This window comes from Urocitellus parryii, chromosome 15, assembly GCF_045843805.1.
Source record: "Urocitellus parryii isolate mUroPar1 chromosome 15, mUroPar1.hap1, whole genome shotgun sequence".
Classification (NCBI taxonomy): Eukaryota; Metazoa; Chordata; class Mammalia; order Rodentia; family Sciuridae; genus Urocitellus; species Urocitellus parryii.
In genome coordinates, this window is record NC_135545.1 from 16824231 (window position 1) to 16843043 (window position 18813).

The following is an 18813-nucleotide window of genomic DNA, read 5'->3' on the forward strand; positions in this document are numbered from 1 at the left end:
AGTCCACATCTAGCCCCTGCCCAGTCTGCCTGAAGGCAGAAGATGACACCCTAGCAACTACTGTGTGATCCAATCACTGTACACCAACAAGGCAGCTTGCAGACCCGGAGACCCTATTAGACTTAAGCAGCACAGCGAAAGGGATATAAGACCTTCTCCTGCCGGAACTCTCTCGAGCTTTCTCCCTTTCTCTTGCTTTGCTCCCCTCCACCTTTTTCTTCTCTCTCCCTGCTCTCTTTCTTTTTTCCCTTCCTTCCCTGTCGATCAGACACCACCACAATAAAGATCTCTTGGGGGGACTGGGGTTGGGGCTCAGCGGTAGAGTGCTTGCCTAGCACGTGTGAGGCCCTGGGTTTGATCCTCAGCACCACGTAAAAATAAAGGTATTGTGTCCAATTACAACTAAAAAAAAAAAAAATCTCTTGGTCACTCTGAGTGTCGTGGTCACTTTCCTTTCAATAGGAAGTAGGATGTTGTTCAAAACAAGAGGACCAGTTCTGAAGTGGCACCCCTTTTCTAAACTGAAAAATCTTAACTGGGCTTCTCTAGAAATCTCCACCATGGCTGATTTTAGGACTGTAAGCAAAAGAGTCTCTGCAAAAGAGTTCAATGTAGATAAACTTCCTATTTTCGTGTCACCCTGTTTACATGGCCATGGGCTGAGAAGATACCAGCACTCCAGATGCTGGACACCCCCTTACTAGTTTTCACAAACATATCCAGTATAGTACTTTGAAGAAATGTGCAAACAAGGCCTCTGGCCTTGAGATGGGGCTTCACAGAGATGTCTACATTTTTAAGATAAGTTACAAATGGGCTCCATGGTAACCGCTGGCAGGGGGAAGATAGAAAGAAGAGAAGAAGCTCTCCCCTTCTCAGGTGTTGTCCTTGAAGAGTTAACGTGCCCAGAACAGTGAAAGAAAAAGCTGCTTTTATGTGAACTTCTGCAGACTGTGAACTTCTGAGCCCCTCCCCTTACACGCTGGGTATAAAACTCTGAAACTCCCTGAACTCGGGGTTCAGGGGATTGATTGATTACAGCAAAGGCTGTACCCTCTGAACCTGGCTGCAGCCAAATAAAACTGTTTCCTGCTATCTTCGGCGCCTTGCCTCGTCTGTCCCTACAACAGTTCCACAAGGCGGGATATAAGAGCAAGGGCTGCCTGGGACTATGCCTGGGCCATGTGAATTCATAATGCAGAAGGACATGCAGTGGGGACAGGGTCAAAGTCATTATCTTATCATACAGCCACCGATTTTCCAGGATAGAGAGGGAGGGATGTAGAAAACTTCTACTCCATTACTGTACCAACGAAAGAGGCAGAAGTGCCTGGTGTGGGCTGAGGCCAGGCTTCTCACAAGCTGATTAGCCCTTGGGACAGGGCTGTAGAGTCTGCAGTTAAAAATCTGAGTCCCATTGGGCTGATACATCATGCCCCAATTAAGAAGTCCCCTCCACTGCATCCTCTGAGCATCCCTGCATTAAGCAGGGAGTAAAAGGAAGACAGGAACCCCGCTGCCAGCCTAAGTGATCCCTCCCAGATTGAAAGTTCTCTAAGGGCACAACACCTGTCTTCCTTCTGAGCTGCCCCAACCTAAGCACAGGGCCTCAAATAATTGATGAATAAATGAAAGAAACTCAAACTGACTCAGGGAAGGCAACCTGTTCAAATTCACCTGCCTGGGAGAAAAATCACAACTACTCCTTTGCTTTGTGCCCCTTTCATTTAAATTGTGGCCACTGGTTGGTAGTCATTTACTGTTCCATCCGGTAGGGAGGGCCTTGCAGTACCGGCTTCCAGCCACAGGGGGGAGAACGCCAGCCTGTCCCAGAGAGGAGACTCAATCCTCACCTAACAGCACCCTTTCTTGGGGGTGGGTTGGGGAACAGTCAGAACTCAGGTCTCTTCAAGCCAGTCTCTGAGACACTGAGGGAGAAGCAGAGGTGGCCAAGATGGTTCCAGACTCTTGGGATGTTCTTAGTCCAAGGGGCTGAAATTAGTTCTTTCAAATTCCAAGTAACATGTGAAGCAGGCTACTGTCCTCTGGGGGAAGGGACCCTCCAGTAAAAGGCAGTCTCCCCTTTCTCCTGCCAGGGCCTCTACAATAACCTTCTGAAGCCCCAGTTTTCTTTTGTGTCTTCATAATCCATTCTCCCATGACAGCCATAAACTTTTTCATTAGTCTTAGAACAAAATCCCAGCTGCTCACCCCAGCTGTCATTTGGCTCTGGCCTCCCTCTCCAAAGTCAACTGGTTCTTGCTGGGAAAGGCCCTCAGGGGACATTGTTGTTACCTGCCTCTGGATCCTAAGATATTCTGAAGGGCAGTGCTTCAACTAAATTCTGGGGTTTTTTTCCCCCTGAAATTTTATTTTTAATTTACTTTTTGTTTATTTTTTTCAGGTCTCAATTTAAATTTCCCTCCCAGGCATCATGTCACCCCGTTTTCTACACAGCACCTGTCATTCTCTGAAGTTGTTTGTTTATTTATTTTTAAATTAGATAGTGACCTGTCTTCTCCCCTGGAACATAAGCTGCACAGGGCAGATACCTTGTCCACATTGTCCATCCTAGCACCAAGAGCTCAAGTAGCCACTCAATATTTGTGGATTAATAAATGGGAGGCGAGATTGGAATCATGTGGGATCAATCCGGGAAGTCTTCGGGGAGAAGTTTAAACAAATGGCACACACGGTGGGTGGCAAAGGAAGAAACCAGACCTGCTGGGCAATGTGGCTTCTTTCTTGGGTGTGATGATAACGTTGGCAGAGGGAGGAAGAAGCAAAGGGACAGGGTTCCCTGGTTGTACCTCCTAGTACCCCACACCCTCTCTCAATACCCAGGCCCCAGCTCCCCTTCTCTTCAGGGATTCTAGGCTTTTTACCCACTTGTTCACTAAGGCCCCCGAGAACTCAAAATCCATCCCTTCAAAATCCCCTCCCAACACTCCGGAGGTTGGGCGTGTGACTGTGATGTAGCAATCAGGGCTGGGCTTCACCTCCTACCCACACTCAAGTTCTGGCAGATTAGGGGTGGGGTGGGGGGCAGGCCTGTGCGAAAACAGGAGTTTACTGGTATTCCCACAGAGGAAACGGGGAAATCAGCCATACCTGGAGATAATGTGTTATGGAACCAATCTGTATCTCTGCCCAACTCCATTACCCTGGGTAATGCATCCAAAGCAAAGCCAAATGCTGGGTGAATTCCCTTGCCACCTATTGCCCCAACTGCTGTGACCTTCCCCCATTGAGAACTCTCTACACCCCCCCCCCCAACTCGCTCAACCACTGGACATTGGGCACTTGGGGAAAAAAACAGACTGAGGCAATGTAGATGGGGGTGGGGTGGGGGGAATGGAATGTGGAAAAGGGACACTAGTTTCTAAGGTCAGCACTTGCATCTTGTAGAGACATTATGCTTGAAACTCTCAGGAAACTGCCAGATGGAAACAGTCACAAGTCCAACACAGAAGTTTAATTTTTTTTTCTTCCAGCACAGGAACAGAATTTCTTTGGTTAAGCACCTGAAATCTTTGGCTAGTGTTTACCAGTATCATGTCAAAAGCATCTATCTTTAAATACCAGGACCAGGAACTCTGTCTTGAAACACATACTTGGAGGAGCAAGATGCTCAGACCAGAAGAGGCATCTGGAAACGGAGGCAGTTGCAGGTTCATTATGGGTGCATGGTTGTTGGGTGCTATTAATCTCTTAGGTCTTTGTGCTCATTTGCTAAATGTGTATAGTTTAATCCATTGAATTAATGTACATATGCTTGGAACAGCCACCTGTGGCTGTGCAGGCTGCACAACACAAAGGACATCTGGCAGCTGGGGCTAATGAGGCTTAACTGCAGTCTCCCCCTTGCTCTTGGGGCATGCATAGACCCTTTGTAGGACACTCCCCACAGTATAGCAAAAGACCAATTCAAGCTCAGACTCTGGAATCCCTGAGTTCTGATGCCGGCCCTGCCACACACTGGCTGTGTGACCTTGGGTAAGTTATTTAACCTCGAATGTTGTGGTTCTCCCACCTACAGAATGTGGGTAATTACAGTACCCAGCTCATAGAATCTCTGTAATATTTCAATGAGCTCATGCATTTAGCACAAGGCCTACCACATAGCAAGCCTTCGGTAAATTGGCTAATATTATTATTAATGCCATTAAGTGGAAAGAAAAACAACGGGAGGTCAATATGTTGCAAAAGATCAGACTCTAGAGCCAAACAGATGATGGTGTTTGGAGCATCTGTGCTTTGGAGTATCCATGCCAGAACTAAAATTGGATTCTCCATTTGCATGTCTAAATGAACTTGATTTACATAATATCTGTTCTCCTTTGAGTGATTCTTCATTCCCTCCACTCCTGAAGTTGACCCTCTGCTGACAGAATGGTGGTTAATGAGCTTCTCCAGTCACTGTTTATTAGTAAGAGTTTCTTATACATAAAAACTTGTGTCCTCCAGAAAACTTTTTGAGAGGAACTCCACCCACCTCAATCATTCTTACTTGTCCCCTCCAGTAGCACCAGCTGTACATGACATCTACTGCCACACGGTCATCTATACTTAGTGAGACTCCCCAACCATTGTCTCCTCAGGCGGCTCTGGAAAGGGGGAGATACCACCATACAAACAGAGGAGGCTTCCTGAGGTTAAAGAGGGGCAGGATTCTAGGGCTGGCTATGGAGGCAGCGTGGGGACCGAGGTGCCTAGTCTCCGGAGTTCATGAAAATTGTTCATGATGACATGGAGCCCTTCTACCCCAGGCCTGCTGCTGATATGTATTGCATCAGGTTGGGGTAAAGAGACCCACCCTCAGATAAGGGCTTGCTTTGCCCTGACAGCAACGGCTTCTGTCCCAGAGCCTCCCTGTTACACCAGGAACTGGTTGGGCCACCTGAACCTCATTGTGGAGAAGGTTGCTTCATTAGGCTGTTTTGTCACTGTGAGGTGATCCAAATCCCAAGCGAGGGGTGGGGTGAGCTCAATGAGATGGATAAGCTCAATGAAATGGAGTAGGCACTCAGAGTTCAGGAGTTCTAGATGCCACCTCTAATCCGGCTCTCCAAGGCTTGTTTTTGCCTCCTTTGTGTTTCTCTGTCCCCCTTGCCTTTTGAGGTCAAGGCAGCCATCCCCTGAAGACCCAAGAGTAAAAGATGGATAGCTAAATCATGGGAGGGGTCCAGGCACAAGAGAGGGGAGCAGAGAGCTTGGTAGAAGGCTGCTTAAGAGTCAGTTCTAGCACCCTTAACACGCCTGAGTTCTGCTTAAGGCATGGTGCTAGGAGAATAGAATGGTGATTAAAATACAGTTTCTGACTTTGAGGCAGTTACATTCTAAGAAGGAAAAGAGACGAATATCATTTACTCCAGGTACAATACCGGAGAGATACAAATGAACTGACAGATATTTCAAGAGGGTGAAGGTGTGTGCGGGGCAACAGGGGATGGTGGGAGAAATCGAGGCGGCCTCAGCCAAGGGGAATGTTGCATTCTGAGAACTGGAGCTGAGGGAAGGGCATTTTAGGAATAAGGAACAGCACAGCCAGAGCCTGGAGGAGGAAAAAGGGATGTGTTTGGTAAGGAGTCCAGTGTACCAGTACATGGGGCACGGGGTCGAGAGGCAGATTGGACCTGAGCATTGCAGGCCCTCAGTGCCAGTCTAAGGACTTGAGAAAGATTTGGTAGGGTGGAAGAAGAGACTGAAATAATAGGGGAACAAGAATCAGAAAGAAAAGGGACAAAGACAGAAGGAGAGGTTGCTCGGATGGCATTGCCAATGCTTTGGAGGGACAGGTCCAACCTGTCTCCATCCCATCCTCATTCGCATGAAGAGACCCATTCCAAATGCCTGGGGCAGAATGTGAATTGAGAAATCAAAGGCAAATGGGGAACAGTCCATGCCACCCCCTCCTAGGCCCCAGGGGTGGGCGACATGATCTGGGGGTGAGTCAGTGGGGTGGGGACCCCACTTCAGCTCATATCCACCTTCTTGGGAATATAAAGGGCAAGCGGTGAGGCCCCGCCTCAGAACACCCAACTCGACATCATGAAGATCCCAGTTCTTCCAGCGGTGGCTCTTCTGGCTCTTCTGGCGCTCCACTCCACCCAGGGGGCTTCCCTGGGGAGTCCTGAGGTGAGCACATCACCAGCATCTGTTTTGTTCCTAACCCCGTTACCGACCTACCTCTCAGTTTCTTGACCTTCTATCCACAGCGGGATAAATGGCTCTTATTTTGGGGATACTATCAGGAGCTGAAAGGAAAGCTGGGGTGCTGATGAAGGAAGGAGAGGAAGAAGGGAAGAGAGCATTCCTGGGAAGACATTTAGGGAGACAGACACATTTCTGGAAGGGATGGTGCAGTGTGGGGTGGAGGCTAGCTTGCAGAATCGGGGAGCAGATGATCTGGGTTCAGCCTGATCTGTTTCCTTTGTAACCTTAGGAACAACTTCCAGGTGACAGCAGGCTCCCACCACTTTATGATCTAGTTACTTATGATCCAGACTCCTTATGACCCTGTGCCCATCCAGTGAGGAATTCTGGGGGCCCTTGACCCCTATCTTATCCCAAGGTGGGGGAAGGATATCCCTTCTGGATTTGAAAGTCTAAAGTAGGGGTCCCAGAGTAACTGCTAAGGATTCCAGCAGTGGGCAGTGAGCAGGGTTGATCAGAGTGATCAGAGCACTGTTGGGGTCTCAGAAGAAGGGAAGCAGACTTGCCCAATCTAAGGGGGGGGCAGTCTTGATTCCATCTGACAGCTGCTTGGTGGGAAATGTTTGGTCAGAGTTTTAAAAATTTCAGGAGAAACTGGAAATCTGGATTTATTTACAAATTCTTCCTTATTAAAAACATTTAATTCAAACTAAAAATAAACATGCCAAACCACTATGATGATATCAAAGCATCTGGATCTAGCCTGGGGGCTATGTGTTTGGGACCTCTGAGGTGGGGAGGAAGGAATGAAGAAGTTGACGAGACTGGATGCTCTGAAGACTGGGTACCAAATGAAGGAGGGAAATGGAGAATCTAGTATTGGTGGCAATAAAGCCACAAAGCAAACCAATCTCAATCAATTAAAGGCAGGTAGCTCATCTCAGTAGCTTGGCTCCCAACTGCATGCTAATCTTCCCCACCCAGATCTATGTGCTAAGCACGGGTGTTTCCAGAACACCCCAAATCAACTATTCTTGGAATTAAGTCAGCTGCAGAACAATCCAGGCTAGTTTTCTTGGAAGGACTCCTATTTTCTCCACCCTTTCCATCTGCTGTCTATCGGGACATACTTCCTTCTACCTGCCATTCTCCAGGGCCTCCTTCCTCACTTTGCACATCTGCCAGCCATGTGCACCACTGGAACATCACTGTCCAGTGGGTAAACACTCTGAGGCCCTGTGGTGGAGAATGGGTTGTAGGCCCTTGGGGAATGGCTGGTCAAGAGGGACATGGTAGAGACAGCTGCTATCATGTGATCATTTGCCTCTAATCCTAACCCTAACCCTTTCTTCTTCTAGGAAGAAACTACCATTGGTAATTATGCACTAGGACCAGAGGTAAACAATCTGTTTTCCCATACACCCCAACCATGAGGGTGTCCCCTACCTTTGTGCTCTCAGCAACTTTTTAAACCCCTTTTTTTTTTTTTTTGCCTAGGACATTAGCCCTCAGTTTCTGAACATCGACAAGTTGCGATCTGTAAGTAGGCCTCCCTCATTACTGCCTCCAGGAATACCCACACCATAGAGGGGATTAATAGCTTACAAAGTCTGCCTTTTTCAAAAGATGGGACAAGTTCTGGAACTCATCTGCTTCTGGCCTCTCTTTCTTGCAGGCTTTTAAGTCTGATGAATTCCTGAACTGGCACGCCATTATTGAGGTAAATGCTTGGCGCTCCCCCCTCCTTGTTTGCCAACTTTCCAGGGCAGTGGCACCCCCTTCTAATTTTAGCCCTTTGGGTTTGTCCTGAGTTCTAAGAGAAAGTAAATGCCATGCTTGGGTGCTGCCCAACACGTTGTCAACCAGTTTCCCCAGGAGGCTGCCTTGGTTACACTCTATTTTCCTAAGATGGTGATTGGGAGACAGAGCCACAGAGAGGTTCAAAAATCTTGACCCTAGTCAGGATTTTATTTGAATCCCCTCATCCTCTATGGAGAGTCAGTGACAGAGTTGGACCTAGAGCTTCATCTCATGAAGTTGACTTTCAATGTGACCTCATGCAAATGTCTTCAGTTCCCTGAGCCTCAGTTTCTTTCCTCTTCTGTGACAGGATGATATCAGTACTTACCTCAAAAAAAAAAATCCCCAAATGCGATCATGCCTGCAGAGCAGGTGGTACAAGGCAGACACAGACTAAGGCCTCTGGGGATACTGGCTCTAACTGTAATGGTAGAACAGAGCATCCAGGTCACTTCAGGAAGCTCATTCGTTGAGTGCTTACTGATCCCTGTATGTAGGACGTTATTCTTATTTTCTTTTCTTCATCTAGGCCTTCAAGAGGACATTCCCTTTCTTCAACTGGGATGCCTTTCCGAAGGTAAGAGGGTATCCATTAGGAGGAAAAGGAGGTTGGGGTGAGGGAGGAAGTAGAGGACCTGGGAGGGAGAGTGGGGGCAGTGAAGGGAAGATAAACCTTTTTCTCACCAAAGCTAAGGGAAATCTCAGCTGTTATATTCAGAGGAGAATGGAAACTTTGACTGGGCCAGAAATTCATTTCCATCAGTGCCCCATTCTATATTTGCTTCCTCACGGGGATTCCAGCACCCAAGGTCCTCAATCTGACTCTAGCTCTTCTCCTTCCAGTTGAAAGGACTGAGGAGTGTAATTCCTGATGCCCAGTGACCATTCTATTAAAGACTCAGGACTGATGAGCCCCGGCTGGAAGAGGGGATTGGAGTGGGATATGATTCCCAGGTGAAATAATCAGTGGTCTGCACATGCGTAATCCAAAAAAACTCCTTTCTGGCTCAGTAACTCCAATAAAAAGTATTCCATCCCAAGAGCTCCTGAATCTGTGTCTCTTTCCTTATTGGGCACTCTAGGACTCTCACTAGTATGCTTTAGACAGGAATTATGGCCAATAGGCAGAAATCTTGAATTCTGAGAGAATAATAAGTAGAGAGACAGGAAGAAACAGTAAGGGCATTCTGTTACTGAACCAGGTCCATTTTGCCTGCTGCATAGAAGTGACAAGTTTCACAAAAGAGAGGAACCAATTTTGCGGCAACAAGAGACAAGTCACAAATCCGCCTTGCTGAGAATAGGGTTTAGGGTGTTTATGGGAAAAAAACGGGTGGTTTGAGGCACAGGGAAAGGCAACTGAAGGTAAGGAAAGGTGAAGTAATCAGTGATCTGCACATGTGTAATTCAATTTCATGGCTCTTCATAGGACTCATTTTTAAAATGTCAGTGTTGGCATGGTCTGTGGGTGGAGCTTTTGGCTTTCCAATGTTAAAAGGTCACCCATTAGACACCTGTGTGGCCCAAGGGAAGGGGTAGGTGGCTTCAACTGGTTTGAGCTAGACTAAGCTATCTCCAGATCCCTAAAAAACAACTTAAACAATGGTCACCAAGGTGATCATACATCAGAGGTGTTATTTTCAATAAAGCTAGCAGGGTCTATAACTTTATTGTTTAGCTAAGGAACTCGTAAAATCAGTGATGAAAGTGAGTAACTAGAAGCAAGTGAAGCTGGAAGTTTATTTAAATCTTCTCTGGGTTTAAAAGAAAGAATGTGCTCTTTCATTTAAAAATTTTAAATGGAGGAAGGACAATGGCTTAAACCTTTTACAAGAGAACATTTTTCTTTTATTAATTTCATTATGGGGATTTGGGTACAGAACCAAGTTGGCCAGAGATACCCTTGCATCTTGGCTCCTTAGTATTGGCCAAAGCCTTGAGAAGAAGAAAACTGAGTTTCTTAGTAAGATGCCCAAGAAATCAAACCTCCTCCCTAACTGTAGGTACCAGAGCCTTCCTACCTTCTGAAAACTGGATTCATTTTATAATGGCCATTTTGCAGAATAGATCTGTCTGCAATTCAAGGTTCAGGACCCAGCTGAAATCATGTTAATCCCTATGAAATCCCATTTTTGGAATTAGGTAGATCATAAATAAAGAAAACTAGTGGTGTGACCTTGGGCCTTTCTAAGCCTCTATTTTCTTTACCTATGAAATGAATGAGGAAGTAAATGAAAAATAATAAAAACAGCCTTGTGGTGCCATTATGAAGGTCAAATGAGATAAGTGTGTAAAGCCTCCTGCCCAGGGTCAGGCTAGGAACTCAACAATTTCTCTTTTCCTCCACTCACCCAGTTTCAACTGGAGAGTTAGTTACCATAATGACCTAGATTCATTCACTCACTCACTCACGCATCCACCCATTCATTAATTGCAAAAAAGTCATGAAATAGATTCAGTTTTTTTTATTCCTGCAGATATATCTTGTATAATCTGCTCCCTGTACTTAGAATGTTGAATTAGTTGAGATTACCTCGAGTTTCTCTTGAAAAAAGGGAGAAACTGGAGAGCCCTGGGCCTGCAATTGACTTAAAGCCAAGTGATAGCTGCTCTCTTTGCAGAGGACATGGCTTCCATCTGGCAATTGTCACTTATTTACATTGCCTTTTGGCCTTTAGTAGCCACTGAATTTGCAAACTTGGCCTGCAGTTTAATTGAGGAAGTGGGTTTTCTCTTTTATACTATTGTATTAACCAGAAGGGATAATACAAGCAACATTTGTGTGTCTTGTTCATCTTTCAAGGAGCTTACAGACTAGCTAAACAAGACACAAAAATGTTGTTTATATTATTCCTTCTGGTTAATAACAATTATACAAAAAAGGAAACCCATAAATGGGATGACTAACACAAAATTAAAAACTGGAAATGTTCAAGTTAAAGAAAAATCAATTAAAATACTGAATAAAGACTGAACACTCACAAACTGGGTGACAGAAAATGGGGTAGAGGAAGACGGGGATGAGGTCTTTAACAGACATCATGAGTGATTGAGTTTTCAAGGGGAACTAATGGGTCCTAAAAGGATGTTGACCAATCTAAGTGCAGAAACTTAGAAGTAAAGAAGAACTTTATTTGGGGTCTTAGGAATGGCAATTTGGGAGACATGGGTTCAGATAGCTCTGAATCAGTGTCCTGAGGAAGGCAGAAAAAGTGAGAGAAGAAACAAGGGCTATGTGACCTGATAAAAGACAAAGAAATGAATGTAGAAAGAGAATGGAAATGTCTGTAAATCAAGAGTCCAATACCCTCTGACTATGCATCTGGAGCCACTGGATATAAAGGAATCTACCAGTTGCTTTGGTTGTTCCAGATGCCTTGCAGTCAAAGGATGGAGGTGACCAAGTTCACAGTCCCTGTAGGAGCTGAAATCCTGCAGGAGACCTGCTTCCAAAATGGCCTCCCAGCTCCATTTTGAGAAATGCTTCCAAAGAAATTCTCCTTTTGTCTTCATGAGGACTAAGAGTCATCATATACAAGTTAAATAGTATCACTGAGATAAAGCAGTAGTTCTCAAAATGTTTTCCCCGGATCAGCAGCATCAGCATCATCCAGGAACTTATAAAAAAAATGCAAATTCTTGAGGTCCACCCCCAGATCTACTAAATCAGAATTTAGGGGTGGGACCCAGCAATCTGTTTTAACAAGAGCACCAGGTGAGTCTGATACACTAAAGCTTGAGAACTACCAAACAAAGGACAGTTAGAGAATGATTTATCTAAAATTCAGGCTAGTAGTTATCTCTAAGGGAGAGAGATACTTATGTGATACAAGGGTGGCACAGGGGAACTGGAGGAGTGACAGGAGGTTTCCACCATATAATATTCCACTGCTTCCTTAAACACAGTCAGCCCTCTGTATCCATGAGTTCTGTATCTATGGATCCAACCAACCAGAGATTGAAAACATTTGAAAAAAAAATTCATCTGTAATAAACATTTACAGACTCTTTTTCTTGTCATTACTCCATAAATAATGTAACAACTACTTATATTACATTTACATTGCAATAGGTATTATAAACAATCAAGAGGTGATTTAAAGTGTATGGGAGGATATGTAGAGGTTATTTGTAAACACTACACCATGTGTACAAGGGACTTGAGCATTCAAGGATTTGGGTATCCTTAGGGAGCCCTGGAACCCTTATACCAGCAACTGAAGAACAACTGTATACACATTTTACACACACTTAAGCATGCTGTTTTTCATAATATATTATCAAAACAAGATAATGTCTGACTAACTTGTGAATGCTGAGGGAATCCAGAGTAAAGACATAATTGGAGTCTAGAGAGATTGGAATCTGAAATAAAAGAAAAATGTAGCTGCGTGCAGTGGCGCATGCCCAATATCCCAGCGGTTTGGGAGTTGAGGCAGGAGGATTGTGAGTTCAAAGCCAGCCTCAGCATCAGCAAGGCTGAGCAACTCAGTGAGACCCTGTCTCTAAATAAAATCAAAATAGGGCTGGGGATGTGGCTCAGTGGTTGGGTGCTGCTGAGTTCAATCCCTAGTACTCCCCCCACCCCAAGAAAAAGAGAGAAATGTAGACATGCTTGTGTAAATGAGTGATGGATGTGAATGGACAAAATGAAATGGACCAATATGTTGGCCAGGTTCAATGTAAGACAGGACACCTGTTCTCCCTGGGGAATGGCCTATATGGGATAAAGACGTCAGGAACTAGCTACTCTTCACTGTATGCTTTATAAAAACAACAACCGATGTAGATATTGTACCACATTATATTGGAATTAGAGATATATGTTAAGATATGGAACGGTGTGGAGAGCAGGCTGTGCCCTGCCCTGAGTTACTCCATTTTATAAAGCAGAAGTTCGCCATGCACCCTCCATTTTGAGGTGAATGCTAAGGAAGAATGACTTTGTAAATTTTCTGGCAAGTAAATAACCATCAGATGTTGGGCACACAGAATTTATTGAGAAGAACAACCCCCAGGGGGCTGGGGTTGTAGCTCAATGGTAGAATGCTTGCCTAGCATGTGTGAGACCCTGGATCAATCAGCAGCACTACATTAAAAAAACTATTTAAACAGAATAAAGGTACCATGTCTATCTACAACTTAAAAAAACAAAACAAAACAAAACAAAAAACAACTCCCAGCTGCACAGCAGAACCATAAGGAATGGACTGAAAAATAACTTATTCATGTAAATAAAAAATTACCACTTGTGAACTTATCAAATTAAATCAGGAGCACATAGATGCATGGACTGATCAAATGATATCAGAAAACCCAGGCACCCAAGCTTATCAAACATACCAGATGCAGCCTAAGACCCATAAAAGGAGAGGCAATGCAAATCGTGGCATGGAATGCTGACCCACCACCTTGTCATTTGTCACCAGCCTTGCCCAGGAAAATCACCAGAGATGAACTCCCAATTCTCTATCCCTGGCTTCTGCTGAGTATGAGTTTTCCTGCCTGTGATGATGCTCACTTTGAAACTGTTGTGGGACCTTTCTTTGGTGCCTTGACAGATCTGCCAGCTGGGTTCATTAATCCCTTATCTGATCACCTTCAGTAACTGCACTTGTATGACTCTGGTCTTTGATTCCTTGCATGATCTCTTTAAATTCTGTGGCTGCCTTAATCCTTTCTCAGCCTTTCTGTAACCTATATGTCATTGTGTGAAGTGTGATTGGAGTGTTATAGATATTATCAATTAAGATTATCAATTAAGGTTGTGAATGCCAACCATCAAGTGAAACCTCTGGGGAGTGATATACTTCTATTGTGCAACATTTTGAAGTAGATACTATACTTCTTACTGAATGAATAAAATAGATTTCTTGTGATAAATTTTTCTTTATGGTGTACACTTTACATTTCAAAAAACCAAATTAAAACTAAAACTCCATAAAGCAAACAAACATGCAAAAGATCTTTTGCATTTTAAGATACTAAGGCCTTGTCCATGGTCTGAGTAGATACTATACTTCTTACTGAATGAATAAAATATATTTCTTCATTTACCATACCCATTTGCTACTCAAAGTAAGATCTGTGATCCAGGAGCATCAGCATCATCTGGTGCTTGTCTGTGAGGCATTTGGAACCTCAGCTAACCCCAGAGATAATGAATCTGAATATGAATTTTAACAGGACCCCAGCTGATTCATATACAGATGAAGCTTGAGAAGCACTGCCCTAGTCATTATGCTGAGCGCTATGCAGTATGCCTTCAAGGAGATTATGGTCCAGAGAAAGATAAAACAAGGAGAAAGTGCCATCCACCTTAAAAAGATGTGTTTAAATCAAACAGAAAAGAGAAAAAATTTTGAATTAGGCTGAGAAAACTAAAGGAAGGATTTTTTTTTTCTTTTTTTGCAGTACCAGGGATGGAACCCAGGGTGCTCTACCACCGCGTTAGAAACCCAGCCCCCTTTATTTTGAGACAGGATTTTATTAAGTTACCCTGAGTTTGCAATTGAGAGACAGTAACTTTTGAGCTGGACATTCAAAAAGAGACTAAAAACCAAAAGCAAACCCCTTGATTACCATTTGAGACTGATCAGAACCAGATCATTTAAAAAGCTGAAAAATACAGGGAATAAATTAAGCATTTATTTCATCTTCCCTGTATTGATTGTACTTCAGGATAAACAGAGTCTTCTTTATGTAAGGATCTGAAGCTAATAAATGCAAAAGAACAGAATTATAATAATATCATTTTCAAAACTTAATAAAATGATGTATCTTTAGGGGGAGAAAAATATTTTCCTCTATCCTTTTGGGTCTACAGATGTGGCATCTAAGTTAAGATGACACAAGAGATTATCAAGAGAAAAGGTTTATTAAGCATGCACATGGATGGATGCTTCACAGAAAAGAAATGAAAACACAAAGAAGTAGTTAGGCTTGAGAGCTTACATACCATTTTAACAAAGGGCAATAAATTGTGGAAAAATGAAAAAAAACAAAGGAAAGGGGATTTAAACTTTTAGGAGGAGTAAACTGTTAGAAGGTAAGTATACAGGAGAAACTAATGGAAGATAAGATTTGTTTATGCAGACTCAAGTGTCTAGTGATGAGTCTTCCCTTCTTGATATAAGAGGTGGGGGCAACCTCACAAAGTTTCCTTTAAACCTGCTTTTAGGCAAGAAAGTGTGAGGGCAGAGTTCCTGTGGTGTCTCCTGTTTCTTCATTACCTTCAGCCCAAATAATTCTTTTATTATGGAGTGGTATTTGCTGATCCTCTTCACATTAATAACTGCTGATGGGGAAAATTATAATGGTGAATCAGGCTGACAACCCGTAAACCCATGGATCTATCCAACTCTGAAAGAGAGGTAAGGAAACATGCTTCTGCAAATTTGATGTAACTAAGAACGTCACCTACATAATATTCTTGCCAAAAGTCCACCTTAATCTGATTAAACCCCTAAAATCTAGATCTAAGTACTAGATTGCAGAAAAGAAGATAGAGCGGAACATCAGAAAAGATTCTGTGGTAGATATTTTAATAAAACCCCAGTGTTTGTGCTTTGAACTAAACAAACCAACTGGGGAAGAAAAAGATTTATGAGATGATGAAGAAAATCTGAACACAGTCTGGTATTAATAAATTATTAAGTTTTAGATATGAAAGTGTTAGTGTAGTTAGGTAAAAAACACTTTATCTTAGAGATATATGATATTGACTGATGACCTTTGGAACTTGCTTTGAAATAATTTAGATGGGTGAGTTGGGATGCATAGGAAACAAGGCCGGTAATTACTAGAGCTAAATTATAGATACATGAGGGTTCGTTACATTAACATTTTACTCTTGCATATTTTGAAAAATTCTATAATAAAATTCCAAAACTTTTTTTTAAAACTATGCTTTTGGAGCAGGGGGAGTGAAGAGGAGTTCCCCTTAGTGAGAAGAGAGCACACACAGAACTGGAATTGCAGGATAGTGAATTCAGAACACTGTAATTCAGCTTGGTTATGGTGTAGGTGTTGAAGGCTGAAAATGCAGGTCGGGTCAGATGATGGAGGATCATGGATGCAGGGCTGAGAAATTTCCACTTGATCCTGTGGTCAGTGAAGAGAGTCCTGAAGGTGGTGACTACTACATATATAACTGCAACAACAGTCACTCTTATTTAGTTCTTACCACAAGGCAGGCATTATGCCAAGTACTGCACATCTATTATCTCAATTGAACTGCACAATGATCTATAACACTGGACCATTATCTCCATCTTAGAAATGAAGAAACTGAATCTCAGAGAGATGAAGCAATCTGTTCACTCTTGCACAGCCAGTCCCTGGTGGGGCCAGGATTAACCTGTGCCTCTGGCATTACCCCTCTTTAACTGGAATAGTTCTGCCATTGTTTACTTTATAACTTGGTTTTACTTAAGACTTTGCTTGAAAAAATTGCTTCCATTCCTTGAAATAAGAGTCTGGAGACCACTGCTGAGGATGATGGGCAGCTGCTGAAGGAATTTGAAGTATTATAGCTTAGTGGTTAGAACATGAATTTTAAAATCAATCAGACTGGTTTTAAATACTATTCCCACAACTTTACTAGGGATGTGACCTCTGAATGGCCATTCTGTTAGGGCCTCTGTTTCCTCATTTGCAAAATGGGAGTAATACTAATACTTCATAGCGATGAATAAACCCTTAATAAATGTTAGCCTAGTTTTATTCATAGTAATAAATGGTAGCTGTTTTTATTACATGCTATATAACTCCAGTCAGATCATGACCCCAATAGGTTCATACTTAGGGAACTAATAATTTTCCCTTTTCTAACAGATGAAGAAGCTAAGGATGGTGAAGGGTGAATTGGCTTTCTCAAGGGACACTCAGAGAGGTGCCAGTAGAGCCAGGTTTAAACACAGCTTCTGTTGAACTTCAGAACCCAGGAATTTCAATTTTAATTTCCTGTCCCATAGGCATAGGAAAAAACTCTCCCAGGTACTGAGCATCTACAATGTGTAAGATATTATATTAAGTACTTGACATTCATTATTTCACTTAATTTTTGTGACTTTATAAAGTAGATACTATTACCATGTTTATTTTACAGAAAGGAAAACAAAACTCAAAGGAGCAAAAGCATGGCTGAGTTTAACCTGTCACTTAAGTTTCTCATCGGATTCCTGAACTATAAAACCAAGACTGAAGTATAAAACTGTGGATAAGTGTACCCCAGCAACTACCATCTCTACCCACTAGAGAGAAACTTTTGCACATGTATGGGCAAAGAGGCAGGCGCAGCAGCAATTCTTGTAATAGCTCAAAGCTGGAAACCAGCTACATGACCATCAATAAAAGAAAGGATAAATAAAATAGGGTGTGTTCATACCAGTATCCAGCAACAAAAATGAGAATGTTAACATATCAACTCAGTTTAGTCTGAAAAACAAAATGCTAAATAAAAACTCAAGTTGCAAAATGATACCTGCAGTGTGAAACTTTATGTAAAGTTTTATGAAAATTTATGTAAAGATTAAAAACATGCAAAACATTACTATATGCCTATAGGTACTATTTTTGCAATAAAAGTGTAAAAACATGGATGGGAAGAATCTTCACTTACTTGAGGATTGTGCTACCTCTGGGAGGGGGCAGAAATGGAATCAAGAAAAGTGCAACCAGGGTTTCCACTTTATCTGAAATGTTTTATTTTTAAAATTTTTTGGAGGGGGAGCAGTACTGGGGATTGAACCCAGGGTGCTCAATCACTGAGCTACATCCCCAGAACTTTTTATTTTGATAAGACAGGGTCTTGCTAAATTGTTTATGGCCTTGCTAAATTGCTGAGGCTGCTTTTGAACTTGTGATCCTCCTATCTCGGCCTACAGATGAAATGTTTCATTCCTTTAAAACAAGCCTGAAGCAAATTAACCAAAATTCTAAGAAGAATTAAGCCAGGTGTGGTGGAGGATTATGCACACTTGTAATCCTAGCTGCTCGGGATTACATGATCCTCCTCCCAGGATCCTGAGTTCAAAGCCAGCTTCAGGAACTTGGTGAGGCCCTAAGCAACTTAGTGAGACCCTGTCTCTAAATAAAATATAACAAGGGCTAGAGATGTGGCTCAGTGGTAAAGTGCCCCTGGGTTCAATCCCTAGTACCAAAAAAAAAAAAAAAAAAAAAAAAAAAAGGATTAAGGCTGGGGAATGTGTTCATGAGACTTTGTTAGTATGGTTTCTCATGTTTTTCCATGTGTTTGAAATATTTCATAACATTTTATAAAGCAACAATAATAAAGACTGCTGAAGTTCAAACTGCTCAAAGCCATTCAGCTGTAAGGACCAGGCTGAAGATTCTGGTGGCTGACATGATGCTCTTCAGTCCACTGCCTAAAAACCAGGCCTCCAGAGGGCCTGGTTTGCCTAACTATAAACCCCATCAATGGAAGTGTGGGCAACCCAAGAACTGTGAGAGGGTGAAAAGTCCTCAGATTGCCTGAGAAGTGAAAAGAACATCCTACCTTGCATGACTAATCTCCCATGGTATTTCCCACAGATAAACCCTCCCCCACTATAAGGTACCTCATTCCCCACACATATCATCCCTCATTACTCACCCCCACTATCAGGGATTGACCTGGATGTCTCTCTAGCATTATGGTCTATCAAGAACATCACTCAGGAGAACTTCCAATGATCACATATCTCCCTATCAGTATATTCTTAGGATAGCCCTGTTCGCTAATTCCTAATGGAATATTTGGAGAGCCTCATCCATGGGAGAAGGAGCTAAGATAAATTTTCACTCCTCAAGTTATCTTGAAATGAGATCGTTCAGGGGTCACAGAGGCAGGCTAAC